The 15,408-nt window shown below is 33.0% G+C and overlaps 1 protein-coding gene across 2 annotated transcripts in view; it reads left to right on the top strand.

Moving 5' to 3' along the window:
• Positions 1 to 15,408, top strand: part of LOC120353066 — an 81,962-nt gene that overhangs the window by 62,478 nt on the left and 4,076 nt on the right. The window contains exon 7 of one of the 2 annotated variants that reach the window (XM_039435591.1): positions 1 to 13. This exon is cut by the window's left edge and continues 876 nt beyond it. The exons of the other annotated variant lie outside the window; for it this stretch is intronic. The gene's annotated coding sequence lies outside the window, so the exon portion shown is untranslated. Of the gene's footprint in view, positions 14 to 15,408 lie in introns of those variants that run through there. 2 annotated transcript variants of the gene reach the window in all.

The raw sequence follows: 15,408 nt of genomic DNA, 5'->3' as shown, positions 1-15,408 counted from the left end.
ACAGCACAATCACATAGATACGGCCACCCCGTCTTTCGAAGGAGACGATAAGCCGTCGGTCCCGTCTACCTAAAAAGTAGTCGTCATCTCTCATCATCATCCCTCTCACTCATTACTCACGCACAAGCCTGAGAGCTTATATATGGGCATCACCCTCAGTAAAATGAAAATAAAATTTGTAAGTGGAATCATCCACGATATTCCTGTAGTGCAAAAGATTTTCAGGTTTGAAGGATTAGAAGGAAATTCAATTTTTCCGATGAAATTGGAAATATGGCGAAAATATGTTTTCGCCACACTGCACAGAAAGCAGCTGTTTTCCAGTCCCTACGTAGATCTGAAAGACATTGTTTGCAGACGACTCTTGTCTGACGTCAGAACAGGTTTCTTTCTGGCCTAGGCCAGAAAGAGTACCCTTTCCAGCCGCTAACATGGAACTAAGAAAGGTGATCAAAAAACAGCTGATCAAAAAACTTTTCATTATTTGTGTTCATTATTCAATAATTAAGACATTCATAATAATATCATCTTATTGTCATTTGAAAGAATAAAAAAGTATAAACTCAACCTTCCACATAATTGAACATCATCTTTTAGGTTATTTAGACAAATCAGAATAAATAATAAAAATACTTGGACAATTTCCTGATATTCAGATTACCTCAGATTTGCTAGAGCTAGCTATCACCTTTCCATTTCTGCTTTCGGAAGTGCTTAGTAAACAACTATTTTCATTTATATATATATATATATATATATATATATATCTATATATATATATATATATATATATATATATATATATATTGTTTATTTTTGTGTGTGGCGCGAAAAATAGCGTTCGCACCACGGGCAAAAATGTTTTTCCGGCTCTCAATGCTTTCTAGTCCTCGGCCTACGGCCTCGGACTTGAAAACCGATTTCGAGCCAGAAAAATATCATTTTCTGCTCTAGGTGCGAAATATACTATTATCTGTTAAGTATCACTCCTCTCAGAATTGTGAGATATCATAATAAGTGAGAATTTTTATCAATTTGAAGAAAAGTCCAGCGAAACTTGTTATATGAAAACTAGAATGGTGAAACCCCATTCCGGCAATTATGTACTTTCTGTGTAGTTTAACGGGGGCTTTAGTTATTGATGAAATGTCCTGGAACTGTATACCTACCTTGAAAAAGTGTAATTTTATTATCCATTGCACTCCTCTGTAACTTATGAATATGTTTACTTGCACTATCAAATAAATATTATCAAGTGAATTAACATTATTTGAGTTAATTTATTCAACTCAATAGGCTTGTGTAGGTTGCTTGAAAATGGATTGATTAATGTTACATGGGTGGAATTCAAAGCTAGATTATTATAATATTATTCCAAATACTTTGGTTGTGGTTGAGATATAAGGTTATAAGATAGATATGGAAAATAAGATAGTTACGTTTTGTTTTCAAAAACGTTTTTATATAAAACAAAGGGGTAGGCCTACTATCAGGACTTCCTGAATACCGATAGTATATAGGAGGTCATGCTACTATGGTATTTATTATCTTTTTACTATAATTATTCCATTTGTCGTTATAGTTTTTGTTGATTTTCATAGTTTTGTGTTATAGTTTTAGTTAAAAGTAAATGGCTTTTGTTAATGGGGAGTCCCTTGAGGGATTGATTTACTTCATTTTTATTGTATTGGAAGAGTTTTGATGGAAAAAAACACGAAAGGCTGGAAATCTAAACCCGGGTCTACTACCTTCGTTTGTGAATTTTTCGGTGTTTTGTAAACTGCAATAAGAAAATTATTGTTTTCATTCTGAATATTACTAGAATATTGTCATTAAAACCTATTACCTAACTTATACCCCAACACATATAATATATAGTTGGGTGTATATTTATTCATTGAAATTATCATTTATTCATTGTTGAAACACCGCTGATTTATGTAGTTATATTACAATACTATATTATCAATATTCTAATGTTGCATTCAATTTTCATTGTAATTAATAAGTTTTCATAATATGTGAAATTTGTTGCATAAGTTAATTGGCTGTTGTACTGTAATTTATTGTAGATTCGTGTATGAACCAGAATGTATTGTAACTTACTTGAATAAATTTGAAATTTGAAAATTTGAAAATTTGAAATTTGAAATTTGAAATTTGAAATTTGAAATTTGAAATTTGAAATTTGAAATTTGAAATTTTGAAATTTTGAAATTTGAAATTTGAACTCTAGAGCCTCACACACACACACACACACACACACACACACATCGATTTTTGTTCGTACTATATTTTGCTGTCCTAATGAATTCTATCAGATTAAACGGAACTTGACAAGCATCATCTGTTTGAAATCATCTGTTTAATCTAAAAGAATTTTTAAAGACGGCAAAATACCGTACGAACAAAAATCGATTGTGTGTATGTGTGTGGGGCTAGCTACACACACAGATTTTTGCACATACAAAATTTTGCACTCCTTTCAAATTCTATTGGATTGAACAGATGATTCCAACAGATGATGTTTACCAGCATCTGGAGTGTAAAAGCATATAAAATTTGTAACGAACGATTGAATTTATAGTTTATATTAGTTATTCATTCATTTTCTCAGTCGTAACAATTTTTCACAGTTAAAATATATAATTTTTACATATAACTGTTATATGAGGAGGCACAACAGGCTTATGCCCAAAACTGTCCCTTTTAAAATTTATACTACAGCCAAAAAAAAATCTTGGTTAAGCTACAAACACATCATCAATTACAAATAGATATACTATAAATTCGATTCAGAATGATATACTATGTTTGCTACAATATTTGTTAATATACTATGTACTATTCTACACTAACAACATCTAGTTTCTATTTTTGACTTTCTGAAGTAAATATGTTTTCTTAAAAAAGATAAATAAGTTTCTCTTGCTGAATTTTTCTTCTCGTGAGATCAGCCGGATGATCCCACACATGCACTCGTTCACTCTCTTCCATTAAGGTATCGACAGAAGACAAAATTACCAGCTGTTTTTCCAAGGACGTATTTATCCTTTTAATTTCCTTCAGCGAGTTATCTCAGGGTTGAGACCTAGAGCAATTGTATTTTCATATCATAAACCTACTTTGTTCCAAATCTCGAGAAAATCGTTGGAGCCGTTCTCGAGATCCGGTCACATACAGATTTATAAACATCTAAAAATTTTATAAACATATAAAGAGAAATTTCTCTAATTAATAACCAATTTCGATTTTTCAAAAGTGTTGTTTAAATACTGATATATTAATCCTGGTTTCGATCTCCAGCCGTTTGTGAGGAAAGATTCTGCTATTAGAATAGTAATTTTAGTAGATGACCTGTAGTGATAAAATTTGCTTTAATTTCAGGAGATTTCTCTAACTTATGCCTGATTGGCTCTAGAAATTGTCAAAGGATATTGGATAGTTCTCACCGATGTTGCATAAGTCATAGAATCAGCGGAAATTTGAATAAATGAATAAATATAAATTTGGGGTCCGTAGATATTCTCAGAGCGCAATATTATTCAGAATTAGTGTTCAACGTTTCATAGAAATCACAAGTAGGCCTATTGCAAGAAACAGAATTCCGTTTACAGTTGCTCCACTGTCTAGTGAGGTCCACATTAAACTGGCAGTTGAGAAAGATAGGACAACAGTGTTGCCGATTCTCTCCCTTGCCACTGTCTCCCATGGAGGATGGCTGATACCAGTATATCTGATGAAATATTAACTGATCATTCTTGTTTGAAATGATCAATTAATGTTTTTTCTGTCAACAGAATATGAAGTTGACAGAAGTGATGTGTATGAAAAGAGATAAACATATACTTAACGTACTCGCTTTTTAAAATATATTTGAAAAAATGGAGTAGTCATAATTATAATTTGTTTGTCACTTGGCAATAAGCAGGGATGGCTACTTCCCCTAAAATACCCCATTTTTTTTTTGAATGATTAATTTAATTTGCAAAAAAAAAAAACAGAATACAAAAAAAAACTTTACAAGAAAGGATATGCTACTGCACTTAACTGAAATACATACATAAAAATCAAGGAAATATTAATTTATTTTATTATAAATAAATTGAATTGAATTGAGAACCCGAATTTATATTGAAAATGTTAGCGAAATCTCCTGCCAATTTATTCTTATTGTTGAATTTTAGCTAAATTGTTTTCTCGACAATTCAATTATTGATGTTATTGCAATTATGATTCGATTTGATGAATTATTGGAATAAAGTTCCAAATCATATTCAGTTTCAAACCAATATACTTAATTGTAGTTTGTTGTGATAACATTAATTGAATTTTGAACTTACCGTATATAATTTGATTTAGAGCTAGATATTTTGTTGAAACTGTGTGTGTACTACTGTATTATTGATTTGGGATTTATGTATTCTTGTTATAGGTTAATAAATGGTTTTCGTGTGGGGATATTTTGCAGTGTTATTATTTGAGAGCGTCCCGCTTATATCTCACTAGCAGTCCTAGATTCCCACAAAGCTCGGTCAAGCTATTTGTACATAGTCAAAACAGGTTTGGTTCACAACGAGTATGTTCACTGGAACATATTCGCTAGTAGTTTGTGAACAGTAGACCTCACGCAGCTATAAACCACACCCTCCTCTTATACTGTCCATCACAGTGAATCCTGTCTGTACGTCGATTCGGCGAGATATCGGTGTGAAAACGGCTGATGGCTGTTTGGGTTAGTGTATCAAAAATGCTAACATCGAAAGCTGATCTCCTTCAAGACATACTGGCAACAGGTCAGCCCGAGTTGACAGCAGAGAAAGGTCGAGAGAAAATACTATGTTATTTCCAGTTATTAATTGCATGCGTCATTGCATGCAATTAATAGTCCACAAGACATCTGATTCTTCACTAAGTTACATGTTACATGAGATATTAATCGCATGCGTCATTTTTTACAATTATTAATAATCCACTCGACCGCTGATTTATGTCGAATAATTCTATAGTCTGATTTTTCGGTAATATTGACGTTCCTTTTTACTTTCCTTGCCCTATTACCATAGGTAGGAAAGTATTGCTTTCCAAAAAAAATTAAGGTACCCTAATTTCATGTTTTCTATACGTTTCAAGGTCCAAAATGATTTTTGGGTGTTGGTCTGTGTGTGTATATGTGTGTGTGTGTGTGTGTGTGTGTGTGTGTGTGTGTGTGTGTGTGTGTGTGTGTGTGTGTGTGTGGTGTGGTGTGTGTGTGTGGTGTGTGTGTGTGTGTGGTGTGTGTGTGGTGTGTGTGTTGTGTGTGTGTGTGTGTGTGTGTGTGTGTGTGTGGTGTGTGTGTGTGTGTGTGTGTGGTGTGTGTGTGTGTGTGTGTGTGGTGTGTGTGTGTGTGTGTGTGTGTGTGTGTGTGTGTATGTGTGTGTGTGTGTGTATGTGTGTATGTCTGTGAACACGATAACTCCATTCCTAATTAATCGATTGACTTGAAATTTTAAACTCAAGGTCCTTATACCATGAGGATCCGACAATAAGAAATTCAATAAAATCCTATTCAAGATGGCGGAAAAAATGGGGGATAATTACTAAAAAACCATGTTTTTCACGTTTTTCTCGAAAACGGCTCTAACGATTTTCTTCAAATTTATACCATGAATAGCTATTTATAATCCCTATCAACTGACATGATTCTCATTTCTGAGAAAATTTCAGGAGCTCCGTAATATTTTTGAGAAAAATGGCGGATAATGACTAAAAATCCATGTTTTTCACGGTTTTCTCGAAAACGGCTTTAACGATTTTCTTCAAATTTAAACCATGGATATCTATTCATAAGCCCTATCAAATGAAATGAGTTTTTTTCCTGGGAAAATTGCAGGAGCTCCGTAATATTCTCGAGAAAAATGGCGGATGATTACTAAAAAACCATGTTTTTCACGGTTTTCTCGAAAACGGCTTTAACGATTTTCTTCAAATTTGAACCATGGATATCTATTCATAAGCCCTATCAAATGACATGAGTTTTTTTCCTGGGAAAATTGCAGGAGCTCCGTAATATTCTCGAGAAAAATGGCGGATAATTACTAGAAAACCATGTTTTTCACGATTTTCTCAAAAATAACTCGACCGATTTTTTTCAAATTCATACCCTGTATAGTTATTTATCAGCTCTATCAACTGGCATGGGTCTCCTTTCTAGGAAAACAATGGGGGGTCCACCCCATCTTTGGGAAATGGACTTGGTAACCTCCTTCTCGTGCATGAGGTAGGTAGGTAGCGCAGTTCATAAAAAGAACACATAGTCGAGATATTTCATCTGTAGAACAGCTGTTTTGACGACTTTAAGAAAATGATGACTAAAAAAATCATCGAATTTCACAATTATTCACACATAGAAAAGTACTTTGAAAACAAATATATAAACACATATACAGAAGTCTGATCGTAGTTTCAAATATGAGCAAGGAAAGTTGTGTGAGTGTACCACACCAGATTTTTCTTTTGGATTTTCCTCACAATTCAAAGTTTCAAAAAAACTTATATATACGTCCACGTGAAATCCAAAAATGAACATATCAGTCAAATTTCATGAAAATCTACAGCCGCGTTTCGTCGTAAATGCGGAACATATAAACATATGCATATAATTAATAAACATAAACAGAAATGCAAAACCGTCCACTTGAATTTTGACCTCACTTCGCTCGGTCAATTCTTCCCTGAAAGCACAAAAAGTTATAAGGCCTATTTCAAATGCTACTACACACTTTCAGCAAGAGCTAATATCTCGAAAACTGTTGAAGATATCACAAAACTCAAATAGACAAAACTTGAAGGGAAATTTAACTTCAGCTACACTTTTGTGCGGTGGAACGCATTGGTCCCAAAATATGAGCAATTACGAAAAAAATGTAAAAAATCTGGTGTGGTACACTCACACAACTTTCCTTGCTCATATTTGAAACTACGATCAGACTTTTGTATATGTGTATATATAATTGTTTTCAGAGTACTTTTTCCTTTGTGTAAATTGTGAAATTCGATGATTTTTTTAGTCGTCATTTTTTTTAAGTCGTCAAAACAGCTTTTCTACAGATGAAATATCTCGACTATGTGTTCTTTTTACTTTCCTTGCCCTATTGCCATAGGTAAGGAAAGTATTGCTTTCCGAAAAAAAATTAAGGTACCCCAATTTCTAAATTTCTATACGTTTCAAGGTCCCCTGAGTCCAAAAAAGTGGGTTTTATGAACTGCTCTACCCACCTACCTCATGCACAAGAAGGAGATTACAAAGTCCGTTTCTCAAGAATGGGGTGGACCCCCCATTAGTTTCCCAGAAAAGAGACTCATGCCAGTTAATAGAGCTGATACCGTGAATAACATGGTTTTTTAGTGATTTTTCACAAGAATATTACGGAGCTCCTGCAATTTTCCCAGGAATGAGACTCATGTCAGTTGATAGGGCTTATAAATAGCTATCCATGGTATGAATTTGAAGAAAATCGTTAGAGCCGTTTTCGAGAAAACCGTGAAAAACATGTTTTTTTTTGTAATTATCCGCCATTTTTTTCGCCATTTTGAATTCAATTTTATTGAATTTCTTTTTGTCAGATCCTCATGGTATAAGGACCTCAAGTTTAAAATTTCAAGTCAATCGGTTGATTAGGAATGGAGTTATCGTGTTCACAGACATACACACACACACACAGACCAACACCCAAAAATCATTTTTTTGGACTCAGGGGACCTTGAAACGTATAGAAAACTTGAAATTAGGGTAGCTTAATTTTTTTTGGAAAGCAATACTTTCCTTACCTATGATAGTAGGGCAAGGAAAGTAAAAAAATGTACCAATGCACTAATTCACAGTTGAAGCAGAATTGGGCAACAGCGGGCTAGAGTTGATAACAATCAAAGTAGTATATATCATTTTACGAAAATTACTAAAAAAATAACAGAGTGAGGAAGAAGTTCTGGAAGAAGATAATGAAGAAGAAGTAGTGGAAGATAATGAAGAAGAAGTAGTAGCAGATAATGAAAAGGAAGTAGTAGAAGTAGAAGATGAAGAAGAAGAAGAAGAAGAAGAAGAAAGAAGAAGAAGAAGAAGAAGAAGAAGAAGAAGAAGAAGAAGAAGAAGAAGAAGAAGAAGAAGAAAATGAAGAAGAAGAAGAAGAGGTGAAAAAACTGAACATCTAATTCACCTTTAGAACTGATATAAGAAGTGAATCAATTGAAGCCTTACTACCAAATGCTTCACTAATAGCCTTGGAATAACACCTCATAGATATAACTACTACCGAAATGTACTTGCCTTTTAAAGCCTCGGGATTCGTTATTTTTGTCATTCGAATGTCAAAATCAGCTACCAATACATCCTTAGAAGCCAGCGGAAAGTCATTCAAGAAAAAAGTGGTTCAAATTGAACAAGTGGATTTACACACGCAATGTCCGCTAATAACACATTAATGACAGAGTTAAGGCTAGACTACCGTACCGCAAAATAAGTCAATGTCTCCTTGTCTTAATTCATTCATTCTCTTCATCGGACTTATTATTGTTCTTGAATTGAATGTGAAACATTATTTTCAACTTTAGTTTAGTGGTTTAACAGTTTCAATAATGGGACACCGGGCTCCGCTCGTTATTTAATTATTGATAGACAGAACACAATTCTTCAAAATGATTGGGGAAGGACTAAGAGGCACAGCCCAATTCTGTTTCTTCCTTGAATTTTGATTAATCTTCTACAAAGATTTAAAAGGCTACAAAGGCTAAGCCCCGACAGACTGAAATCACACCACAGCCCAAACTACTGAGCCTAAAAACTTGAAATTTTGAACAATTGTTTATGGTAGCTTCAAAACATCCACTAAGAAATGATTTTGAGATATTTTGCTTGTAAGGATTTCAAAGGATGAAAAAATGTCCTATTAAGTATAAGGTTATGAACATGGTAAAGTGACGCCATATGAAACTGAGATAATTGACACATGATGATATTCTAACATAATGGGCCATATGAATAAAGTTGAGCAATTGCTTATAGGTACTTCTAAAATATGGAGCATTTGCTTCATTTTCTATGAATAAACTTGAGCAAAACCTTTTGCTCATGCTCATCAAAAAAATGGTTTGAACATTTGCTCAAAAGTAAAAGCTTTTGCTCAAAATTGTATGAATAAACTAGAGCATTTGCTCAACTTTTGAAGCAAATGCTTCAAAAAATGTGAGTCTAGTCTAGAGCAGCTTATCACCTTTTGCTCATAGTAACATGGCTCAACTAATCCGTATGAGGAAGAGGAAACTATACCAGATACGGTCACAACCAATAGTTGAGAACTATAAAACTTTTTGCAAAACCTTTTGCTCATGCTCATCAAAAAAATGGTTTGAACATTTGCTCAAAAGTAAAAGCTTTTGCTCAAAATTGTATGAATAAACTAGAGCATTTGCTCAACTTTTGAAGCAAATGTTTCAAAAAATGTGAGTCTAGTCTAGAGCAGCTTATCACCTTTTGCTCATAGTAACATGGCTCAACTAATCCGTATGAGGAAGAGGAAACTATACCAGATACGGTCACAACCAATAGTTGAGAACTATAAAACTCTTATTAGATTCAACCATGATATATATAATAATAATAATAATTTCTCTGGATGTTGGACGACACATTATCACCATAATCCCTAAAAAAGAATAAATACAAAAGATAGTCATCACAAAATAGGAGATAGGCATTTAAGAAGATGAGAGTGTGGACGATTATAAGAAGGCTCTTGATATATATATAAGAATATGCTGAAGATTATTATAGGGATGACATTTTTTCACGCTATTATTTTAAAATTCTAAACCAAACTAGCCTAAAACTCTATTCATAAATAATAGAAAACAGAGCAGACGACGCAAACACAAGCGGTGCACCCTATTTGCATATTTAGCGCTTCCGTGAGCTATAAAAACAAACTAAGGCTACAAAAGCGAATCAGCTGATGAAAAATCTCTAAAATACATGAGCATTTGCTCCAAAGTTTAGGAGCATAAGCTTATTTATATAAAAATGAGCAAATGCTTTTGCTTCTACCTTTTGCTCATGAGCAAAACCTTATGCTTCATGCTCTTGCTCATGAGCATTTGCTCTGGTTTTATTCATATGGGCCATTGTTGTAGTCATTGGAAAGCTTAAAATAATCTTATCAATCAGCTGATCGAAATAATTTTTCATAAATCGAGAGCGCAAGCTTTCCATGCGTGTGTTTCATTGTTGTTTTCTTGGCCAGTTCGGTTTGTGCCTTCTATCAGCTGTAAATGGAGTCTCATACATTCCGATAAGAACAGAGCATAGATTTTCTTTGGTTAGGAGTTTGTTGACTATTCTTTTTTCAAATTCAAATTTCATTGCTTCATAAAATCAAATTGAAAACTTTCTTAATAGACAACAAGATCACAAAAAAATGTCGAACATATACCTACATTTAATTGTAGCATGGCCAGAAAAAGGCAAACCTTAGCCATGAGTTCATTCAATATAACTTATATATATTTTGTATTAATATTTTGTGAATAAAAAGTACGAGTTGATGAGAGATGTAATTCCTTATATTTGATCCAAATGGTTATTCATATTGTAGTAGTTGGGGTCACTGCAATCAAACGTTTTTTTTTCTGTAGCTAATAAATTTCATACGTATTGATTGTCCATAATGTATCCAGTGTCCATAGTGGAAGTGATTGAACTAATCAGAATTAATGGCTTACTGGTCCCTCATAGAATTTAAAGTATTCCTGGTGATTGAGCCTGTCATTTCCAGCGTTGACTATTAATAATAAAGCTTTATTTACAACTAGCCTACTCGGCGAACTTCGTACCGTAGCTTAAAATAATCTTATCAATCAGCTGATCGAATTAATTTTTCGTAAATCGAGAGCGCGAGCTCATTGCCACGTGTGTGTTTCATTGTTGTATTCTTGGCCAGTTCGGTTTGCACCTTCTATCAGCTGTATTATGGAGTCTCATACATTCCGATTAGAACAGAGAACAAAGATTTTCTTTGGTTAGGAGTTTGTTGATAATTCTTTTTTCAATTTCAAATTCTATTGCCATCAAAAATCATATTGAAAACTTTTTTAATAGACAACAAGATTACAAAAAAATGTCGAACATATACCTACATTTATTTGTAGGACGGCTAGAAAAAGGCAAACCTTAGCCGTGAGTTCATTCAATATAATTTTTTTTTTTGTGAAAAAAGTACGAGACGATTAGAGATGTGAGTAATTCCTTATATTTGATCCAAATGATTATTCATATTGTAGTAGTCGGGGTCACTGCAATCAAACGTTTTTTATTCTGTAGCTAATAAATTTCATATGCATTTTTAAATTGAATTGAATTACTAAAACGTATTGATTCATTGATTGTCCATAATAATTTATCCAGTATCCATAGTGGAAGTGATTGAACTACCATACTCAAAATTAATGACTTACTGGTCCCTCAAAATTTATAGTATTCCTGGTGATTGAGCATGTCTTTCTTCAGCGTTGACTATCAATAATAAAGCTTTATTTACAACTAGCCTACCCTGCGAACTTCGTACCGCCAAAAGGTCAATGTATCTCATGTCACACTTGACTTTATTTGGTGAATCATGAAATTCATCTGACAATCAATATTTTTATTTACATCTCAATACGGGCTTCCTATGTGCTTAGTCATGCAGCATTCATTATTCTGAAAACATATTCTACTCAATCAATTGGTAGTAATATCTATCAGTTGAGCCACAAATGGCGACCATGTGCTCTCCTAAAATTTAAAAATTGTAGATATATGTTATTTGTTGCAACACGTGCTCTGAACATATTGTATTTAAGAATATGAACGCTCGAAGAGCTAGAATAATAAAAAGAACCGTTTCTCGAAACTATTGAGAATGCATTTGAATAGCCTACCTAGCTAGACAGACGCTGGGGTCATTATTCTTTTCAAAATAGTTTTAGACAAAATCATTCTTTCCTAGAAACGTAACAGTATTCTAATGTCAGTCACAGACACGTTTTACAATAGAAACCACATGGCCCACTGTGTTTTGTGTCAACCCTTGTATATATCTATAGCATAAGTTGATGGCAGGTAAATGAAGATTGTGAATAGCGATATAGATATATAGTTAGGAGAGAAGTAGATATAGTTATGTAGTTTTCATTGTAACCACGTGGTTAGCATATGCTACAATTTTACCACGTGGTCAGCATATGAATATTATTGAAGCAATTATTTGATGATCAGTTATTTGAATGGTGATCACATAAAACGATAAACATGATATATGAGTAAATGTATTTATAAATTAGGTCATGAAGTAGATTAGGCTATATGTATAGAGTATGCAACAAATATAATGTTGTACAATAAATTATAATTCAATAATTATTATAAGCTAATTAAGTTAGTTGAATCCGAATTCATAGGCTAAGGACAAATTTGTAAATAGAATAAATTAGGTATATTTGATTGAAACATGTTGACAATGAGTATAAGAAACCTGCTTAATTAATTAAGTAGTAATTGATTGGTATCTTATTAATTTGATTTATTCAACTCAATTGTAATGATGTACTGTATGACATTGTATTTTGTTCATTTCATGTATTTATTATTGAAGTATTTGCCATATTAGATTTATAAGATTGATTACTGTATTAATCAAATCAATGCATTCAATTGTCAGTATCCAAACTTTAGAGCTTAAATATTGGTAAAATGTATGATATCATTTGTTTTAATAATGAAGGGGAGCCATAGTTTAAAATGATTTAACATGATAAACATTATAGTGAATTCAAATTGATATTTGAATTCAATTTGTAAGTAGAATATTAGGCTGATGAGTTTGAGGGTAGGCGGAGCTAGAAGGCGAAGGGTGATGAGGGGTGGAAAATCGTGGTTCTAGTATATAAACAGGCAGACCATGCCTTGCAAGTTAGTGGCAGTTGAGTGGCAGTTAGTGGCAGTTGAGTTGCTGTTAGTTGCTGTGAGTCTCTTGGATTTTGGACAGTGTTCAGTGTAGGAGTGAGTTTTTGGTTTCAGACTTCAATTATCCTATAGGGAATTGACTGAGCCAGGTAAAGATTGTATTTAGAATTTTCAATTTTTCTCATTTCAAATCCACACCACCCCACCCTAAAAAGCCCAAATAAGTATATCAAATTTTATAGCATTATAGTAAAGAGCAAACTTAATTATTACTTCTTTTTAAATTCATATCTAAAGACACAATTTTAATTAAACTTCTAGAAGCTTACAGTTGAAATTCACTTCTAAGCACAAATAATAGTTTTTTAAAGCAAGGCTCCCCTAATCATATTCATTCATTAAAATTTATCAATTCTCTTATTTTCGACTATAATCATATTTTTTACTAGAGTTGTTCAATACTTTGATTTTATATCTTATTGTTCAAGTAACCTGATAAAAGTAATAAGAACTGTTTGTCAAATTTTGTTGTTTAAAATTAAACTTAACTGTTGTACTTTCAAAAACTTAATCATCTTGTATTTATATCTAATCATTACTATATTTTTGATCAATTTTTTATAAATTCATATAAATTTAAAGTTCAATAATAAATTCATAATTAACCTTTGTTTTGCCTTTCACTTCGTACATTCCCTTACACACGACCCTGATCTATCTATCTTTACCTTTTTCTTCAATACTATTATTAGTTCAGTGAGTGAAATATAAGTATCCACACAGTGAGTGGAATTATAGTAAAGTAATTATTCTATCAATTCATAGAAATTGATTGGCGCCGGGCAAAATACCGTATAGAGTGAGGGAGTTCGAAACCCACTCTAAACAAAGACCGACAGTGGGAAAGAGTTCACAGTAAATTGTTGAATTGAAAGAGAATGAAAATAGATAGGTTAAATCAGTGTTTAAAAGATGAATTCGATGTTTTCATAGTTGTTGATAGTCAATAGATGGTCCAGGAAATATGCGATATACGATGAATTACACAGAATTCCATATTCTTTCTATCTTCCATTTTAGGATGCATATTATAAGCTAAGCTAAATTGGAAAAAAGTAAATTAGTCTGTCATTCTTTAGTAATTGATGAATGCAATATGAACAACTCTATTTCATGAGGTGAATAATGTTTTCCAACATTTTCTAGTTTCTCAATGATAGGGGAGTGATATAGTATATTTCGCAACTAGGGCCGAAAATGAGACTTTTTCGGCTCGAAATCGGTTTTCAAGTCCGAGGCTGTAGGCCGAAGACTAGGAAAAGATTGAGAGCCGGAAAAACATTTTTGCCCGTGGTGCGAACGCTATTTTTCGCCACACAGAATAATAAAAAATATATATGAGAATAATTGTTTATTAAGCACTTCCAAAAGCAAAAGTGGAAGTTCATAGCTCTAGCAAATCCGAGGTAATCTGAATATCAGGAAATTGTTCAAGTATTTTTATTTTTTATTCTGATTCGTCTAAATAACCTGAAAGATTATGTCCAATTATGTGGGAGGTTGAGTTTATACTTTTTTATTCTTTCAAGTGACAATAAGATGATATTATTATAAATGTTTTAATTATTGAATAATAAACTCAAATAATGAAAAGTTTTTTGATCAGCTGTTTTAGCACACTTGAAATTTAGTGGCCAGAAAGGGTACTCTTTTCCGGCCTCAGCCGGAAAGAAACCTGTTCTGACGTCAGACGAGAGTCGCCTGCAAACTATGTCTTTCAGATCTACATAGGGACTGGAAAACAGCTGCTATCTGTGCAGTACGGCGAATATTATTTGTATAGGTCTTCTAAGGAACGATTATCTAGAGCTGGTACCAATCAACTACACCAACTTCAACTCCAAACTACCATTTCAATACCAGTACACAATTTGTCACAGGGTGTAGTGTTTATTATACAGCTGGTAACTTTAGATGCTAAATCGTATTATCACAATATGATCTTGAATCATATGATCATCTTTCCATTCTTTGGTAGCCGCTCAGCCAAAAATTTCGAAAACATAGGTCTGTAAAATGAATTAATAAATAATTATAATTATTAGCCCCCTATTATAATTTCTGGTCAGAAACCATCCCCAATATTCACACAACTTATTCCCAGTCTTATGCCGTTCTATCAAGTAGTTTTCGAGTCTATAGTGAACAAACAAACATACAAACAAACAAACAAACAAACAAACAAACAATCAGACAGGCATTCATTTTTATATAGATTATCATTTATTTATTTGATCAGACTTATTCTTGTTTTTACATTAAATGTGAAACATTATTCTCAACTTTGAATGGTTGAGTGATTGAACATCGGGTAGTAGTTCTATTATCGGGGCACCGAGCTTCGCTCGTTATTATTTATTTTTTGATAAACAGAA

Source organism: Nilaparvata lugens, chromosome 9, assembly GCF_014356525.2.
Source record: "Nilaparvata lugens isolate BPH chromosome 9, ASM1435652v1, whole genome shotgun sequence".
NCBI classification, from domain to species: Eukaryota; Metazoa; Arthropoda; class Insecta; order Hemiptera; family Delphacidae; genus Nilaparvata; species Nilaparvata lugens.
This window is presented reverse-complemented; position numbering and strand designations above follow the sequence as displayed.